Consider the following 17,169-nt stretch of genomic DNA (forward strand, 5'->3'; position numbering starts at 1 on the left):
AGAAGGAATTGTGGACAATGTTAAACAAATATTTAAGGATACTAAGGGCAGATTATTAGTTATTGAATTTGAACTGCAAAGTCTTCTGTTTCGTTTGGTAAATGTCTATGCACCTAATATTGAAACAGAGAGAAAAACGTTTTTTGGGAAAATGAAGGGTTTAGTTAAAGGGAACTGTATTTTAGTTGGTGATTTTAATGTATGGTGTACGAGGCTTGATGCATGTAATGTTGCAATATTCAAGAACGATGCATCGAGAACAGTACTTAATAACATCCTGCTGACTGATGATTTGGTTGACGTATGGAGAGAGGATAATCCATATAAAAGAAAATTTTCCAGAAGGCAATGGTGTTGGGCAGCTTGAAACAAAGTAGGATTGATTTATGTTTAGTTAAAAGAAATGTTGTAAGTTTGGTAGGAAGGATAAGTTATAAGTTTATAGGTTTAAGTGATCATGCCGCCGTGTCCTTTCTCTTGGGTGAAAAAAGGGGTGGGAAGGGAGGTGGATTATGGTGTTTAAATGCTTCTCTGTTGGAGGAGCCGAAATATAAAAAATGTATTACCGATTGTATAAAGTTTGAAAAAGGAAGTCCGCTGTACGAGGGGAACATCTGTGACTGGTGGAAATGGTTATAAACTAAATTAAAGAAAATAAGTATCAGATATGCTAAGAGGAGGAGTTTTAGGAAGAAACAAAAGGAGAAAGAGATGACTGATAACTTAGAGAGAGAGGAAGAGAGATTAGAGAGAGATCCAAATTTAGATAGGTCTAAACTGTTGCAACTGCAAAGCGAATTGGAAAATTTGGAAAAAGAAAAATGCATGGGAGCAATTATAAGGAGCAAGGCTAAAGTATGTGGTGGAGGGGGAGAAATCTAACAAAGTTTTTTCTAAACCTGGAGAAAAAGAAACAAAGGGGAAATTTTATTGCTGAATTGGAAAATGAAAAAGGTGAGAAAATAAGTGACCTGGTGGGTATTCTTGAGGAGGTTCAAAAGTTTTATATGAAGTTATTTGATAAAGAAGTATTAATGAAGAATGTGTAGATAGATTGTTGAGTGCTGTAGATGTTCAACTGTCTGATGATGATAAACAGATCTGTGACGCTGACATTACAGTAGAAGAAATAAAAGTGGCGATTGATCAAGCAAAAAAATACAAAAGCCCAGGATCAGACGGGTTAACAAATGAATTCTATAAAACCTTTGCGGATAGTTTGGTGCCAATATTGGCGAAACTATATGGGCATATGGAGGAAAGGAAGGTGGTGGCCAGAGTCCATAACGAAAGGCATAATCACAATTTATATAAGAACAAGGGAAATGCACACAAACTGGAGAACTACAGACCACTAAGTTTATTAAATGGTGATTATAAAATATTGGCTAAAGTCTTTGCCAACAGAATTAAGAGGGTGGTAGGAAGTATTATCTCAAATACACAAGGATACAGCATACCGGAGAGAGACATAACAGATACTATTTGTTCTGTTAGGGATGTGGTGGGGCATATGAATAAAGAAGATGAGGGGGGAGTTCTTTTAAGTGTGGATTTAAATAAAGCCTTTGACAGAGTGGAACATGACTACTTATGGCAAACAATGTATAAATTTGGGTTCGGTGAAAGACTGGTGTCATGGTTAAAACTGCTCTATGATAATGCAAAAAGTTGCGTCAAAGTGAATGGGGTGCTTACAGAAGTATTTGCTTTGAGGAGATCTATAAGACAGGGGTGCCCTCTGTCTGCTATACTGTATAGTATTTCCGCGGAGCCGTTTGCGGCCTTTGTTAAGAAAGATACAAGAATAAGCAGTGTCGATATTCCTTTTGGTAAAAAAAGTTTAATATATCAGTATGCGGATGATACAAGTATTACTGTAAAAGATTTGGAGAGTGTGAATTATGTGTTGGAAGATTTAAGACTGTATGAGAAGGCATCGGGAGCTAAGATTAATGTAGAAAAGTCGGAAATAATGTTCTTTGGTAAAGTAAATAAAGAGAAGGTTGGGGTGCCGTTTAAAGTTAGGGATGATTTTATAAAGATTTTAGGAATAAATATAGGAACTAAGGAAAAGGAAGCCAGGGATGAGACCTGGACAGGTGTTTTGAATAAGATCAAAAATACATTAAATTACTGGAAGCTAAGACAGCTAAAATTGAAGGGCAAGGTGATAGTGGTAAATACTTTGTTATTGTCAAAAATAAATTATGTTTTAGGTGTTTTAGATTTGCCGGATTGGGTTTTTAAAGATTTGAATAACATGATAAGCAACTTTATATGGGGAGGGAAAAATGTAAGAATTGCTATGAAAACACTGATTGGTAAGGTGAAGAGCGGTGGGCTAAATCTGCCTAGATATAAAAGCAAAAAAAAGTGCAATAAGAATCAAAATGGTACAGAAATTCTTGTATGGGGAAATAGAGTATGGTTGGAAAGTGTTTTTTAAGCAGTTTTTATTTGATAGTGGAGGATGCGGGCAGGCGGGGATCTTTATGTGTTTAACAAAGGGATGTGTGGATAAATTGCCATTGTTTTATAAGGAGGTGTTTGGAGATTGGGCGGGGTTCTTACAGAAAAAAGTGGTGTATGATTGTAAGGATATGAATCAAGTTATTCAGCAGCCTATATTTCTCAATCCCAAAGTAATCGACAAGGGGACCATGTTGCAAAATGAAAAGTTTGTTCTGGCTGGGATAAGACAGTTTAAAGACATTGCATATGAGTATGTACCCGGGCTTATTACCAGCGAGAGCCATATATGATTGTGTAATGGAGTGGGATGAGGATGTTAAAAGGGCTGCTGTGGACAATATGTATGATAAAATCAAAAGAAGCATGCCTGTTAACTGGATGAAAATCATTGACAAGCAAACAGTTAGGCTAGAAAGGTGCAACATGCCTGAGTTCTTTGTCAATTGTGGCGGGATGAGGAAGAATTTTAATGGTATAAAGCTGAAGGTGATTTATGAGGCAATGTTGGAGAAGGAATTTAAAACACCTGCGGCGGAGGAAATGTGGAGGATATATATGTCGGACATGGATGTTAAAAAAATATGGGTAAATTTAAATGTGAGATATAATAGTCCAGAATGTGAAGATCTGGATTTTAAAATCAGACACAATAGAATATATACTAATGTGGTCCTGCATCAAGTGAATAAGGAGGTAAAAAGGGAGTGTGATGTTTGTGGTTTGGAACCTGAAAATTTGTTGCACTTGTTTTTAAAATGTATAGAGGTGAGAGAATTTCACAAAAAATTAGAGGTATGGGTGAGAAAGAATTGGAAGATGGGGATTTTGGATGGGAGGGATTGGAGGTGCATCTTTTTGTTTGGGCTGGAAAAAAAGAAGAGTGGTTTTAAAACAAATCTAGTTAACATAATGTTAAGTTTAGCGAGATATGCAATTTGGTGTCGAAGGAATTATGCACATTTTGAAAAAAAGAAACTGGATGCATGGAAGTTGTTTGTAGTACATGTTAGGAGATATGTGCTTATGATGGCTAATTATTTGGATGAGGATATATTTAAAGAGTGGTTTATAGATGAAAGTATGGTGATTGGGAAGGATGATACTGGAAAGTTGGTGATGTCTTTTTAGGATTCTTTTTGGTTGTATATGTTGCTTTTTATTGTTTTTTATGTTCTGACTTTGTGCTTTTTGTCTTTGTTATTATTTGTGGATTTAGTTGTTGTATATACACCTGCGTATATGTCTTGTGTACTTATTTTTTGGGGTTTTTGGGAAGTGTATGTTGATTTGAGCAAAGTGTGTGTATATGTGTATATGTGATAAACTTTTGATAATAAAAAAAAAAAAAAAAAAAAGCGCGCCCGATCTCGTCTGATCTCGGAAGCTAAGCAGGGTCGGGCCTGGTTAGTACTTGGATGGGAGACCGCCTGGGAATACCAGGTGCCGTAAGCTTTTTGTCCCCATCTTTTCCTGCCTATCTTACAGCAGCAGAATGCCGCTTCCTCTGTAGTTGAGACAGGGCACGCCCAAACTACTTTTATTTTGCAGCCTGTATTTCACGCTCTGTTTTGCACTTCTGTTTTATGTCACGTCGCTTTCGGCAATCGGGTATTAGGCGCTGGAAAGTCACCTCTGTAAAGTCTGCACTGCTGCCGAATGAATGAGCGCAGTCTGGGTTTTGGGCACAATGACCCAATACGTCGTCCACAAGGACCTGTGGCTCACCGATGTACGTTTTGAGCAATTTCGGACGAAAATGGACTTGGAACAGAGCCAAATGTTTGATCAGGCCATACGGAAAATTCTTGTTGGGTGGAGTAGTTATTTCTTAGTTTTGCTGTTGACTGTTAGAGAAAATCCCCATTATTGTTGATTGCTATGTGAAATAACAGATCTGCCAGTGTTATTTTGGCACGTATAAAGGGTCTGTCTTCAGCAGCCGCTGTGGCTTACGGCCACACCACCCTGAGCGCGCCCGATCTCGTCTGATCTCGGAAGCTAAGCAGGGTCCGGCCTGGTTAGTACTTGGATGGGAGACCGCCTGGGAATACCAGGTGCCGTAAGCTTTTTGTCCCCATCTTTTCCTGCCTATCTTACAGCAGCAGAATGCCACTTCCTCTGTAGTTGAGACAGGGCACGCCCAAACTACTTTTATTTTGCAGCCTGTATTTCACGCTCTGTTTTGCACTTCTGTTTTATGTCACGTCGCTTTCGGCAATCGGGTATTAGGCGCTGGAAAGTCACCTCTGTAAAGTCTGCACTGCTGCCGAATGAATGAGCGCAGTCTGGGTTTTGGGCACAATGACCCAATACGTCGTCCACAAGGACGTGTGGCTCACCGATGTACGTTTTGAGCAATTTCGGACGAAAATGGACTTGGAACAGAGCCAAATGTTTGATCAGGCCATACGGAAAATTCTTGTTGGGTGGAGTAGTTATTTCTTAGTTTTGCTGTTGACTGTTAGAGAAAATCCCCATTATTGTTGATTGCTATGTGAAATAACAGATCTGCCAGTGTTATTTTGGCACGTATAAAGGGTCTGTCTTCAGCAGCCGCTGTGGCTTACGGCCACACCACCCTGAGCAGCAGAGGGAGCAGGTTGTGTGTGAGACAAGCTGAGAGAAGTGTAAACTTTGACTTTCCTTTTTGCTTTCAAATTTCCCGAGAGAGATAGGTGGAGAAAGTATTTTGTTTTTTTTTCTAAGAGGTGAGCATATTCCCCAGACAGCGGCCGCTGTTTGGGGAAAAATCAAAGAAAAATATACGGACGGAAATCATGGCTAAGGAAAACGGAACGGCAAATGGAGGACGGCATGCGGTTGAAGGAGACAAAGAAAAAATAACTTATGAGAGGAGATTGACGGTGACGGCGGAGATAGACGGAGAAGATGAGGTGACGATGATGGAGCTGTTAAAGGCGGTGAAAGAGCAGTGCGGTGATGTGATCGGCTGCAGATTTAAGACAATGAAACTTTATGAACTAACAATGAGAAATGAAAGTGGAAAAAACAAATTGATGGACGGCTTCAAAATCAAGAACAGTCTGGTAATTGGGAAGGAAATAGGAAATGATGTGATGGTGGTTTCATTCATCAATTTACCTACATATGTGGAGGATGAAGCCATATTGGGAAAATTAAATGACTGGGGGTGAGAGCAATCTCGCCAATTAAAAGAAGGATGTGGCCGGGGACGTCAATAGCTGATGGCACGAGATTCATGAAGGTGAAATTCACCGAAGATGTTAAGTCCCTGCCTTATTCAGCCAAATTTGAGACAGCGGGAGGAACAGAACACTTCCGTGTTATTCACGACAGGCAAGTAAAAGTTTGCCGGTTGTGTATACAGCCCGGACACGTGGTGCGAGATTGTCCGACATTTAAATGTTTTAAATGTGGAAATCAGGGGCATTATGCTCGCGAATGTGCGGGGACGGAGAGATGCAGTGACTGTGGGGAGAAGAGGGCTTTGTGTGTGTGTGGAGCATCGGCGGCGTTCAGGGGAGAGGCGCCGTATTCGGATATTTCATCCAGTCGAGAGGAGATGGCGGAGGTGGAGGGAGAACTGATGGTGGAGGGGGAGGAGGAGGAGGAGGAGGAGTTGGTGGAGGTGGAGGAGGACCAGAGGACGGAGGAGGCGGGGGTCGGCGGAGGGCGGATCTGGTCGCTGGAAACGGAGGAGCTGGACAACAGTCGGGAGGATGCGGGCACAGAGATTGTCGCGGTCAGCGCGGCTGCTGAGAGTGAGAGAGGTCAAGGAGGAGAGGTGACTGGAGAAGGAGGGGGGAGCGCGGGAGATGAGAGGACAGGAGGAGTGCGTTCCGCTGTGTTGGCTGAGGGCGGAACGGAGACGGAGGTGGGCTGGGGAAGCAGCGGAGAGGAGATGGACATAAGTGAAGAAATAATAAAACAGTTGAAGAGGAAGAAGAAAGGAACAGAAAGGATGAATGTGAAGAAATGAGAGGTATGAGGAAAGCTCTGCTGTTTTTTTTTTCTTTTAGTTTTTCAAGGTATTATGAGTGCACAAATTAAAATTTCCTCGTTAAACTGTAATGGCCTCAGAGACAAAAGGAAAGCAGAGCAGGTTTTCGTTGCACTCAATACAGACATTATTTGTCTACAAGAAACTCATTGGACTGAGGAAATTATGGATAGTATAAAGAGACTTTGGAAGGGAGTTTTTTTTGTAAATCATGGGGGACAGAGGGAATGTGGGGTGGCTATCTTGGTTAAAGAAGGGTGTATAGAAAATGTGAAGGAAATTTATAAGGATAACAAAGGGAGAATTTTGGTTATTGATTTTGAATTACAAAATGTTTTATTTCGTTTAGTAAATATCTATGCACCAAATGTGGAAACACAAAGGAAAGGTTTTTTTGCAAGGATGTCGGGTTTTGTTAAGGGGAACTGTATGATAGTCGGGGATTTCAATGTATGGTGCACGAGATTAGACGCGTGCAGTGTTGGGTCTTTTAAAAATGACACATCGAGAATAGCGCTACATAATATTATGTTAAAGGAGGATTTAATTGATGTATGGAGGGAGGAGAATCCCTATAAAAGGAGTTTCTCTAGAAGACAAATGGTCTTAGGAAAACTAAAGCAAAGCAGAATTGATTTATGTTTGGTTAGAAGATGTGTGGGGATTTATGTGACGAATTTAAAATATAATTTTCTGGGGTTGAGTGATCATGCAGCGCTAATTTTTCAGTTGGGGGAAAGGGGAGGGAGGGGGGGAGGGGTATGGTGTTTGAATGCGTGTTTGTTAGAGGAAGTAGAATATAAAAAAAAGGTTGTAGATTGTATAGTGCGGGAAAAAGAAAATCCATTGAGTTAAATACATGTGCATGGTGGGAGAAGGTAAAAAGTAAAATAAGCACGAGATATGCGAAACTGAGGAATTTTCTGAGGAAAAAAAAGAAATTAGAATTGAGGGAGGAGTTGGAGGAGGAGGAAGGAAGAGCTGACGTGGACACGGAGAGGGTGTTAAAGCTGCAGGGTAAATTGGAAAACTTGGAGAAAGAGAAGATCATGGGTGCAATAATAAGGAGCAGGGCTAAATATGTGGTGGAGGGAGAAAAGTGTACGAAATTTTTCTTGAACCTGGAAGGAAAGAGACAAAGGAAAAATTTTATTTGGGAGTTAGAAAAAGACACAGGAGAAAAAATAAGCGATTATGTAAGCATTTTAGAGGAGGTGCAAACCTATTATGAGAGTTTGTTTAAAAAGGAAGGAATAAATAAGGAGTTAGTGGATAAGGTTCTGGGCACGGTGGGGGTGGAGCTGACGGAGGAGGACAGGGAAATGTGTGATAAGGAGATAACTATTGAAGAAATTCGAGAGGCAATAAATCAAGCAAAAAAATACAAAAGTCCAGGTTCAGATGGGCTAACAAATGAATTTTATAAGACCTTTATTGACGTATTGGCTCCAATACTTATGAAACTCTTCGTTTGCATGGAAGAGAGACAAGAGGTGCCTGATTCTATGGCGACGGGGATTATCACATTACTATATAAGAATAGAGGAAACAAAAATAAATTGGAAAATTATAGACCATTAAGTTTGTTAAATTGTGATTATAAAATTCTAACAAAAATCTTTGCAAATAGAATAAAGGTGGTTGCAGGTAGTATCATTTCGGACACTCAGGGGTACAGTATACCGGGGAGGGATATAGCGGACACTATTTGCTCTATTAGGGATGTGGTAGGGCAAATGAACAGGGAGAAGGAGGGAGGGGTGCTATTAAGTGTGGATTTAAATAAGGCATTCGACAGAGTTGAACATGATTATTTGTGGAGGACATTGGGAAAATTTGGGTTTGGGGATAGGATAATTGCTTGGCTAAAATTGTTATATAGTCAAGCTAAAGGAAGGGTGAAGATTAATGGTACATTAACTGAAGGTTTTAAATTGGGAAGATCTATCAGACAGGGATGTCCTTTGTCTGCTATATTATATAGCATTTCTGCAGAGCCATTGGCAACACTGGTGAAGCAAGACGGGAGGATTTTAGCAGTGGATATTCCATTTGGTAAGAAAAGTTTAATTTATCAGTTTGCAGATGACACTAATTTTACTGTAAAAAATGCAGAGAGCGTTGATTTTATCATGGAGGATTTGAAAATTTATGGGGGGGCATCGGGTGCGAAAATAAATATTGACAAAACTGAAATAATGTTTTTTGGGGAGGAGAGGAACAAAAAATGGAATATCCCGTTTAGGATAAAGGATGATTTTATTAAGATTCTGGGGGTTAATTTAGGACCAAAAGAAAAGGAGGCAAGGGATGAAACGTGGACGGGGGTGTTAAACAAAATCAGAAATACGTTAAATTTTTGGAAGCTAAGACAGCTGAAACTGAAGGGGAAAGTGTTAGTGGTTAATGTGTTGCTGTTATCAAAAATAAATTATGTTTTAGGGGTCTTAGATATGCCGATTTGGGTTTTAAACGAATTGAAAAATTTAGTTAACAGTTTTATTTGGAGTGGGAGGGGTGTAAGGATTGCAACAAAAACTTTGATTGGTAATAGAGAGAGGGGTGGTTTAAAGTTAATGGATATCGAGGTAAGAAAGAATGCGATGAGAGTCAAAATGGTACAAAAATTTTTATATGGGAATTTGGAATATGGATGGAAAATGTTTTTTAAACAGTTTCTATACAACTGTGGAGGGATTGGGGATGAAGGAATTTTCATGTGTTTAAAAAAAGGATGTTTGGACAAAATACCTGTATTTTATCAAGAGGTTTTTGGAGTGTGGGAGGTGTTTTTAAGGAAAAAAGTGTTTTATAACTGTATTGATGTTAATCAGGTTTTTAAGCAACCGATTTTTTTTAACCCCAAAATAATTGAGAAAGGGAAAATGTTGCACAATGAAATGTTTTTTTTGGCTGGAGTTAGACAAATTAAAGATATTGTTTATGAATATGTACCGGGATTTATGCCGGGGAGAGCAATTTTTGACTGTTTATTGGAATGGGATGAAGATGTGAGTAGAGTAATGGTAGAAAATGTTTTTGAAAAAATTAAGAAGAGCATTCCAGCGGGTTGGGTAACTATGATCGACAAGCACACGGTGACAGCAAAGCCATGTGACCTGCCGGTCCTTTATATTGACTGCAATGGGGTTAAGAAACTCTTTTGCGTATTGAAAATGAAACAAATTTATGAGTCTATGGCGGTGGAGGAATTTAAAGTTCCTGAAAGCGAAAAAGTATGGAGAATGTATGTGCTGGATGACGATGTAAAATCAATGTGGGAAAATATAACTGTAAAATTTAACAGTGTCGAGTGCGAGAATTTGGATTTCAAAATAAGACACAATAGGGTTTACACAAATGTGGTTATACATCAGTTTAATAGGGATGTAAATAGGGAGTGTGATGTGTGCAAGCTCGGACCGGAAACTTTATTTCATTTATTCTGGGAATGTGGAGAGGTGGTGGGGTTTTGTAGGAAATTAAAGCAGTGGGTGATGAGGAATTGGGGGAAGGGGATTTTAGAAGGGAGAGAATGGAGGAGTGTTTTTTTACTTGGGGTAACTAAAAAGAAGAAGGGTCACAGAGTGAATTTGTTAAATATTTTTCTGAGTTTGGCTAGACATTCAGTATGGTGTAGAAGGAACTTGATGCACTTTGAGGGTAAGAGGGTGGAGGTCTGGGATGTGTTTGTGTCAAAGGTAAAGAGATATGTGTATATGATGTGGTTCTATTTGGAGAAGGATGTATTTGAGGAATGGTTTGTGGAAGAGAGTGGAGTGATAAAGTTGGAGGGAAAAAAGAATTTGTTGTTTAATTTTTGATAGAATTTAGTTTAGTTAACTTGTATTTTCCGTGAATGTGTAAAATGTTTTTTTTGACTGGTTTGTTTTGGGCCTTGAGGTTTTTATTTTTAAGGAAATGTTTATTTGAATGATGTAATTTAAGGATTTCTCTGATCTAAGTGAAATTGAATTGTTGTATATTTTTTATAATAAAAAAAAAAAAAAAAAAAAAAAAGCGCGCCCGATCTCGTCTGATCTCGGAAGCTAAGCAGAGTCGGGCCTGGTTAGTACTTGGATGGGAGACCGCCTGGGAATACCAGGTGCCGTAAGCTTTTTGTCCCCATCTTTTCCTGCCTATCTTACAGCAGCAGAATGCCGCTTCCTCTGTAGTTGAGACAGGGCACGCCAAAACTACTTTTATTTTGCAGCCTGTATTTCACGCTCTGTTTTGCACTTCTGTTTTATGTCACGTCGCTTTCGGCAATCGGGTATTAGGCGCTGGAAAGTCACCTCTGTAAAGTCTGCACTGCTGCCGAATGAATGAGCGCAGTCTGGGTTTTGGGCACAATGACCCAATACGTCGTCCACAAGGACGTGTGGCTCACCGATGTACGTTTTGAGCAATTTCGGACGAAAATGGACTTGGAACAGAGCCAAATGTTTGATCAGGCCATACGGAAAATTCTTGTTGGGTGGAGTAGTTATTTCTTAGTTTTGCTGTTGACTGTTAGAGAAAATCCCCATTATTGTTGATTGCTATGTGAAATAACAGATCTGCCAGTGTTATTTTGGCACGTATAAAGGGTCTGTCTTCAGCAGCCGCTGTGGCTTACGGCCACACCACCCTGAGCGCGCCCGATCTCGTCTGATCTCGGAAGCTAAGCAGGGTCGGGCCTGGTTAGTACTTGGATGGGAGACCGCCTGGGAATACCAGGTGCCGTAAGCTTTTTGTCCCCATCTTTTCCTGCCTATCTTACAGCAGCAGAATGCCGCTTCCTCTGTAGTTGAGACAGGGCACGCCCAAACTACTTTTATTTTGCAGCCTGTATTTCACGCTCTGTTTTGCACTTCTGTTTTATGTCACGTCGCTTTCGGCAATCGGGTATTAGGCGCTGGAAAGTCACCTCTGTAAAGTCTGCACTGCTGCCGAATGAATGAGCGCAGTCTGGGTTTTGGGCACAATGACCCAATACGTCGTCCACAAGGACGTGTGGCTCACCGATGTACGTTTTGAGCAATTTCGGACGAAAATGGACTTGGAACAGAGCCAAATGTTTGATCAGGCCATACGGAAAATTCTTGTTGGGTGGAGTAGTTATTTCTTAGTTTTGCTGTTGACTGTTAGAGAAAATCCCCATTATTGTTGATTGCTATGTGAAATAACAGATCTGCCAGTGTTATTTTGGCACGTATAAAGGGTCTGTCTTCAGCAGCCGCTGTGGCTTACGGCCACACCACCCTGAGCGCGCCCGATCTCGTCTGATCTCGGAAGCTAAGCAGGGTCGGGCCTGGTTAGTACTTGGATGGGAGACCGCCTGGGAATACCAGGTGCCGTAAGCTTTTTGTCCCCATCTTTTCCTGCCTATCTTACAGCAGCAGAATGCCGCTTCCTCTGTAGTTGAGACAGGGCACGCCCAAACTACTTTTATTTTGCAGCCTGTATTTCACGCTCTGTTTTGCACTTCTGTTTTATGTCACGTCGCTTTCGGCAGTCGGGTATTAGGCGCTGGAAAGTCACCTCTGTAAAGTCTGCACTGCTGCCGAATGAATGAGCGCAGTCTGGGTTTTGGGCACAATGACCCAATACGTCGTCCACAAGGACGTGTGGCTCACCGATGTACGTTTTGAGCAATTTCGGACGAAAATGGACTTGGAACAGAGCCAAATGTTTGATCAGGCCATACGGAAAATTCTTGTTGGGTGGAGTAGTTATTTCTTAGTTTTGCTGTTGACTGTTAGAGAAAATCCCCATTATTGTTGATTGCTATGTGAAATAACAGATCTGCCAGTGTTATTTTGGCACGTATAAAGGGTCTGTCTTCAGCAGCCGCTGTGGCTTACGGCCACACCACCCTGAGCGCGCCCGATCTCGTCTGATCTCGGAAGCTAAGCAGGGTCGGGCCTGGTTAGTACTTGGATGGGAGACCGCCTGGGAATACCAGGTGCCGTAAGCTTTTTGTCCCCATCTTTTCCTGCCTATCTTACAGCAGCAGAATGCCGCTTCCTCTGTAGTTGAGACAGGGCACGCCAAACTACTTTTATTTTGCAGCCTGTATTTCACGCTCTGTTTTGCACTTCTGTTTTATGTCACGTCGCTTTCGGCAATCGGGTATTAGGCGCTGGAAAGTCACCTCTGTAAAGTCTGCACTGCTGCCGAATGAATGAGCGCAGTCTGGGTTTTGGGCACAATGACCCAATACGTCGTCCACAAGGACGTGTGGCTCACCGATGTACGTTTTGAGCAATTTCGGACGAAAATGGACTTGGAACAGAGCCAAATGTTTGATCAGGCCATACGGAAAATTCTTGTTGGGTGGAGTAGTTATTTCTTAGTTTTGCTGTTGACTGTTAGAGAAAATCCCCATTATTGTTGATTGCTATGTGAAATAACAGATCTGCCAGTGTTATTTTGGCACGTATAAAGGGTCTGTCTTCAGCAGCCGCTGTGGCTTACGGCCACACCACCCTGAGCGCGCCCGATCTCGTCTGATCTCGGAAGCTAAGCAGGGTCGGGCCTGGTTAGTACTTGGATGGGAGACGCCTGGATACAGGTGCCGTAAGCTTTTTGTCCCCATCTTTTCCTGCCTATCTTACAGCAGCAGAATGCCGCTTCCTCTGTAGTTGAGACAGGGCACGCCAAACTACTTTTATTTTGCAGCCTGTATTTCACGCTCTGTTTTGCACTTCTGTTTTATGTCACGTCGCTTTCGGCAGTCGGGTATTAGGCGCTGGAAAGTCACCTCTGTAAAGTCTGCACTGCTGCCGAATGAATGAGCGCAGTCTGGGTTTTGGGCACAATGACCCAATACGTCGTCCACAAGGACGTGTGGCTCACCGATGTACGTTTTGAGCAATTTCGGACGAAAATGGACTTGGAACAGAGCCAAATGTTTGATCAGGCCATACGGAAAATTCTTGTTGGGTGGAGTAGTTATTTCTTAGTTTTGCTGTTGACTGTTAGAGAAAATCCCCATTATTGTTGATTGCTATGTGAAATAACAGATCTGCCAGTGTTATTTTGGCACGTATAAAGGGTCTGTCTTCAGCAGCCGCTGTGGCTTACGGCCACACCACCCTGAGCGCGCCCGATCTCGTCTGATCTCGGAAGCTAAGCAGGGTCGGGCCTGGTTAGTACTTGGATGGGAGACCGCCTGGGAATACCAGGTGCCGTAAGCTTTTTGTCCCCATCTTTTCCTGCCTATCTTACAGCAGCAGAATGCCGCTTCCTCTGTAGTTGAGACAGGGCACGCCAAAACTACTTTTATTTTGCAGCCTGTATTTCACGCTCTGTTTTGCACTTCTGTTTTATGTCACGTCGCTTTCGGCAATCGGGTATTAGGCGCTGGAAAGTCACCTCTGTAAAGTCTGCACTGCTGCCGAATGAATGAGCGCAGTCTGGGTTTTGGGCACAATGACCCAATACGTCGTCCACAAGGACGTGTGGCTCACCGATGTACGTTTTGAGCAATTTCGGACGAAAATGGACTTGGAACAGAGCCAAATGTTTGATCAGGCCATACGGAAAATTCTTGTTGGGTGGAGTAGTTATTTCTTAGTTTTGCTGTTGACTGTTAGAGAAAATCCCCATTATTGTTGATTGCTATGTGAAATAACAGATCTGCCAGTGTTATTTTGGCACGTATAAAGGGTCTGTCTTCAGCAGCCGCTGTGGCTTACGGCCACACCACCCTGAGCGCGCCCGATCTCGTCTGATCTCGGAAGCTAAGCAGGGTCGGGCCTGGTTAGTACTTGGATGGGAGACCGCCTGGGAATACCAGGTGCCGTAAGCTTTTTGTCCCCATCTTTTCCTGCCTATCTTACAGCAGCAGAATGCCGCTTCCTCTGTAGTTGAGACAGGGCACGCCCAAAACTACTTTTATTTTGCAGCCTGTATTTCACGCTCTGTTTTGCACTTCTGTTTTATGTCACGTCGCTTTCGGCAATCGGGTATTAGGCGCTGGAAAGTCACCTCTGTAAAGTCTGCACTGCTGCCGAATGAATGAGCGCAGTCTGGGTTTTGGGCACAATGACCCAATACGTCGTCCACAAGGACGTGTGGCTCACCGATGTACGTTTTGAGCAATTTCGGACGAAAATGGACTTGGAACAGAGCCAAATGTTTGATCAGGCCATACGGAAAATTCTTGTTGGGTGGAGTAGTTATTTCTTAGTTTTGCTGTTGACTGTTAGAGAAAATCCCCATTATTGTTGATTGCTATGTGAAATAACAGATCTGCCAGTGTTATTTTGGCACGTATAAAGGGTCTGTCTTCAGCAGCCGCTGTGGCTTACGGCCACACCACCCTGAGCGCGCCCGATCTCGTCTGATCTCGGAAGCTAAGCAGGGTCGGGCCTGGTTAGTACTTGGATGGGAGACCGCCTGGGAATACCAGGTGCCGTAAGCTTTTTGTCCCCATCTTTTCCTGCCTATCTTACAGCAGCAGAATGCCGCTTCCTCTGTAGTTGAGACAGGGCACGCCCAAACTACTTTTATTTTGCAGCCTGTATTTCACGCTCTGTTTTGCACTTCTGTTTTATGTCACGTCGCTTTCGGCAATCGGGTATTAGGCGCTGGAAAGTCACCTCTGTAAAGTCTGCACTGCTGCCGAATGAATGAGCGCAGTCTGGGTTTTGGGCACAATGACCCAATACGTCGTCCACAAGGACGTGTGGCTCACCGATGTACGTTTTGAGCAATTTCGGACGAAAATGGACTTGGAACAGAGCCAAATGTTTGATCAGGCCATACGGAAAATTCTTGTTGGGTGGAGTAGTTATTTCTTAGTTTTGCTGTTGACTGTTAGAGAAAATCCCCATTATTGTTGATTGCTATGTGAAATAACAGATCTGCCAGTGTTATTTTGGCACGTATAAAGGGTCTGTCTTCAGCAGCCGCTGTGGCTTACGGCCACACCACCCTGAGCGCGCCCGATCTCGTCTGATCTCGGAAGCTAAGCAGGGTCGGGCCTGGTTAGTACTTGGATGGGAGACCGCCTGGGAATACCAGGTGCCGTAAGCTTTTTGTCCCCATCTTTTCCTGCCTATCTTACAGCAGCAGAATGCCGCTTCCTCTGTAGTTGAGACAGGGCACGCCCAAACTACTTTTATTTTGCAGCCTGTATTTCACGCTCTGTTTTGCACTTCTGTTTTATGTCACGTCGCTTTCGGCAATCGGGTATTAGGCGCTGGAAAGTCACCTCTGTAAAGTCTGCACTGCTGCCGAATGAATGAGCGCAGTCTGGGTTTTGGGCACAATGACCCAATACGTCGTCCACAAGGACGTGTGGCTCACCGATGTACGTTTTGAGCAATTTCGGACGAAAATGGACTTGGAACAGAGCCAAATGTTTGATCAGGCCATACGGAAAATTCTTGTTGGGTGGAGTAGTTATTTCTTAGTTTTGCTGTTGACTGTTAGAGAAAATCCCCATTATTGTTGATTGCTATGTGAAATAACAGATCTGCCAGTGTTATTTTGGCACGTATAAAGGGTCTGTCTTCAGCAGCCGCTGTGGCTTACGGCCACACCACCCTGAGCGCGCCCGATCTCGTCTGATCTCGGAAGCTAAGCAGGGTCGGGCCTGGTTAGTACTTGGATGGGAGACCGCCTGGGAATACCAGGTGCCGTAAGCTTTTTGTCCCCATCTTTTCCTGCCTATCTTACAGCAGCAGAATGCCGCTTCCTCTGTAGTTGAGACAGGGCACGCCCAAACTACTTTTATTTTGCAGCCTGTATTTCACGCTCTGTTTTGCACTTCTGTTTTATGTCACGTCGCTTTCGGCAATCGGGTATTAGGCGCTGGAAAGTCACCTCTGTAAAGTCTGCACTGCTGCCGAATGAATGAGCGCAGTCCTGGGTTTTGGGCACAATGACCCAATACGTCGTCCACAAGGACGTGTGGCTCACCGATGTACGTTTGAGCAATTTCGGACGAAAATGGACTTGGAACAGAGCCAAATGTTTGATCAGGCCATACGGAAAATTCTTGTTGGGTGGAGTAGTTATTTCTTAGTTTTGCTGTTGACTGTTAGAGAAAATCCCCATTATTGTTGATTGCTATGTGAAATAACAGATCTGCCAGTGTTATTTTGGCACGTATAAAGGGTCTGTCTTCAGCAGCCGCTGTGGCTTACGGCCACACCAACCCTGAGCGCGCCCGATCTCGTCTGATCTCGGAAGCTAAGCAGGGTCGGGCCTGGTTAGTACTTGGATGGGAGACCGCCTGGGAATACCAGGTGCCGTAAGCTTTTTGTCCCCCATCTTTTTCCTGCCTATCTTACAGCAGCAGAATGCCGCTTCCTCTGTAGTTGAGACAGGGCACGCCCAAAACTACTTTTATTTTGCAGCCTGTATTTCACGCTCTGTTTTGCACTTCTGTTTTATGTCACGTCGCTTTCGGCAATCGGGTATTAGGCGCTGGAAAGTCACCTCTGTAAAGTCTGCACTGCTGCCGAATGAATGAGCGCAGTCTGGGTTTTGGGCACAATGACCCAATACGTCGTCCACAAGGACGTGTGGTCACCGATGTACGTTTTGAGCAATTTCGGACGAAAATGGACTTGGAACAGAGCCAAATGTTTGATCAGGCCATACGGAAAATTCTTGTTGGGTGGAGTAGTTATTTCTTAGTTTTGCTGTTGACTGTTAGAGAAAATCCCCATTATTGTTGATTGCTATGTGAAATAACAGATCTGCCAGTGTTATTT

The 17,169-nt window shown here is 42.8% G+C and overlaps 10 non-coding genes and 1 pseudogene across 10 annotated transcripts; all 11 read left to right on the top strand.

The window, feature by feature from the left end:
* The first annotated feature begins 4,422 nt into the window (after positions 1-4,422).
* LOC127140898 (5S ribosomal RNA) lies at positions 4,423-4,541 on the top strand. The gene has a single exon (XR_007811398.1). It is a non-coding gene; the product is annotated as a 5S ribosomal RNA (ribosomal RNA).
* A 6,528-nt stretch (positions 4,542-11,069) lies between these two features.
* On the top strand, positions 11,070-11,188 carry LOC127140893 (5S ribosomal RNA). Its single transcript, XR_007811393.1, has one exon. It is a non-coding gene; the product is annotated as a 5S ribosomal RNA (ribosomal RNA).
* Positions 11,189-11,683: 495 nt separating this feature from the next.
* Positions 11,684-11,802, top strand: LOC127140900 (5S ribosomal RNA). The gene has a single exon (XR_007811399.1). It is a non-coding gene; the product is annotated as a 5S ribosomal RNA (ribosomal RNA).
* A 495-nt stretch (positions 11,803-12,297) lies between these two features.
* On the top strand, positions 12,298-12,416 carry LOC127140901 (5S ribosomal RNA). Its single transcript, XR_007811400.1, has one exon. It is a non-coding gene; the product is annotated as a 5S ribosomal RNA (ribosomal RNA).
* Positions 12,417-12,910: 494 nt separating this feature from the next.
* LOC127140899 (uncharacterized) lies at positions 12,911-13,025 on the top strand (annotated as a pseudogene).
* Positions 13,026-13,519: 494 nt separating this feature from the next.
* LOC127140902 (5S ribosomal RNA) lies at positions 13,520-13,638 on the top strand. The gene has a single exon (XR_007811401.1). It is a non-coding gene; the product is annotated as a 5S ribosomal RNA (ribosomal RNA).
* A 495-nt stretch (positions 13,639-14,133) lies between these two features.
* LOC127140903 (5S ribosomal RNA) lies at positions 14,134-14,252 on the top strand. Its single transcript, XR_007811402.1, has one exon. It is a non-coding gene; the product is annotated as a 5S ribosomal RNA (ribosomal RNA).
* Positions 14,253-14,748: 496 nt separating this feature from the next.
* Positions 14,749-14,867, top strand: LOC127140894 (5S ribosomal RNA). The gene has a single exon (XR_007811394.1). It is a non-coding gene; the product is annotated as a 5S ribosomal RNA (ribosomal RNA).
* A 495-nt stretch (positions 14,868-15,362) lies between these two features.
* Positions 15,363-15,481, top strand: LOC127140895 (5S ribosomal RNA). Its single transcript, XR_007811395.1, has one exon. It is a non-coding gene; the product is annotated as a 5S ribosomal RNA (ribosomal RNA).
* A 495-nt stretch (positions 15,482-15,976) lies between these two features.
* Positions 15,977-16,095, top strand: LOC127140896 (5S ribosomal RNA). Its single transcript, XR_007811396.1, has one exon. It is a non-coding gene; the product is annotated as a 5S ribosomal RNA (ribosomal RNA).
* Positions 16,096-16,590: 495 nt separating this feature from the next.
* On the top strand, positions 16,591-16,710 carry LOC127140897 (5S ribosomal RNA). Its single transcript, XR_007811397.1, has one exon. It is a non-coding gene; the product is annotated as a 5S ribosomal RNA (ribosomal RNA).
* The last annotated feature ends 459 nt before the right edge of the window (positions 16,711-17,169 follow it).

The sequence above is a fragment of the Lates calcarifer genome, unplaced genomic scaffold (assembly GCF_001640805.2).
Source record: "Lates calcarifer isolate ASB-BC8 unplaced genomic scaffold, TLL_Latcal_v3 _unitig_5385_quiver_2182, whole genome shotgun sequence".
Taxonomy (NCBI): Eukaryota; Metazoa; Chordata; class Actinopteri; family Centropomidae; genus Lates; species Lates calcarifer.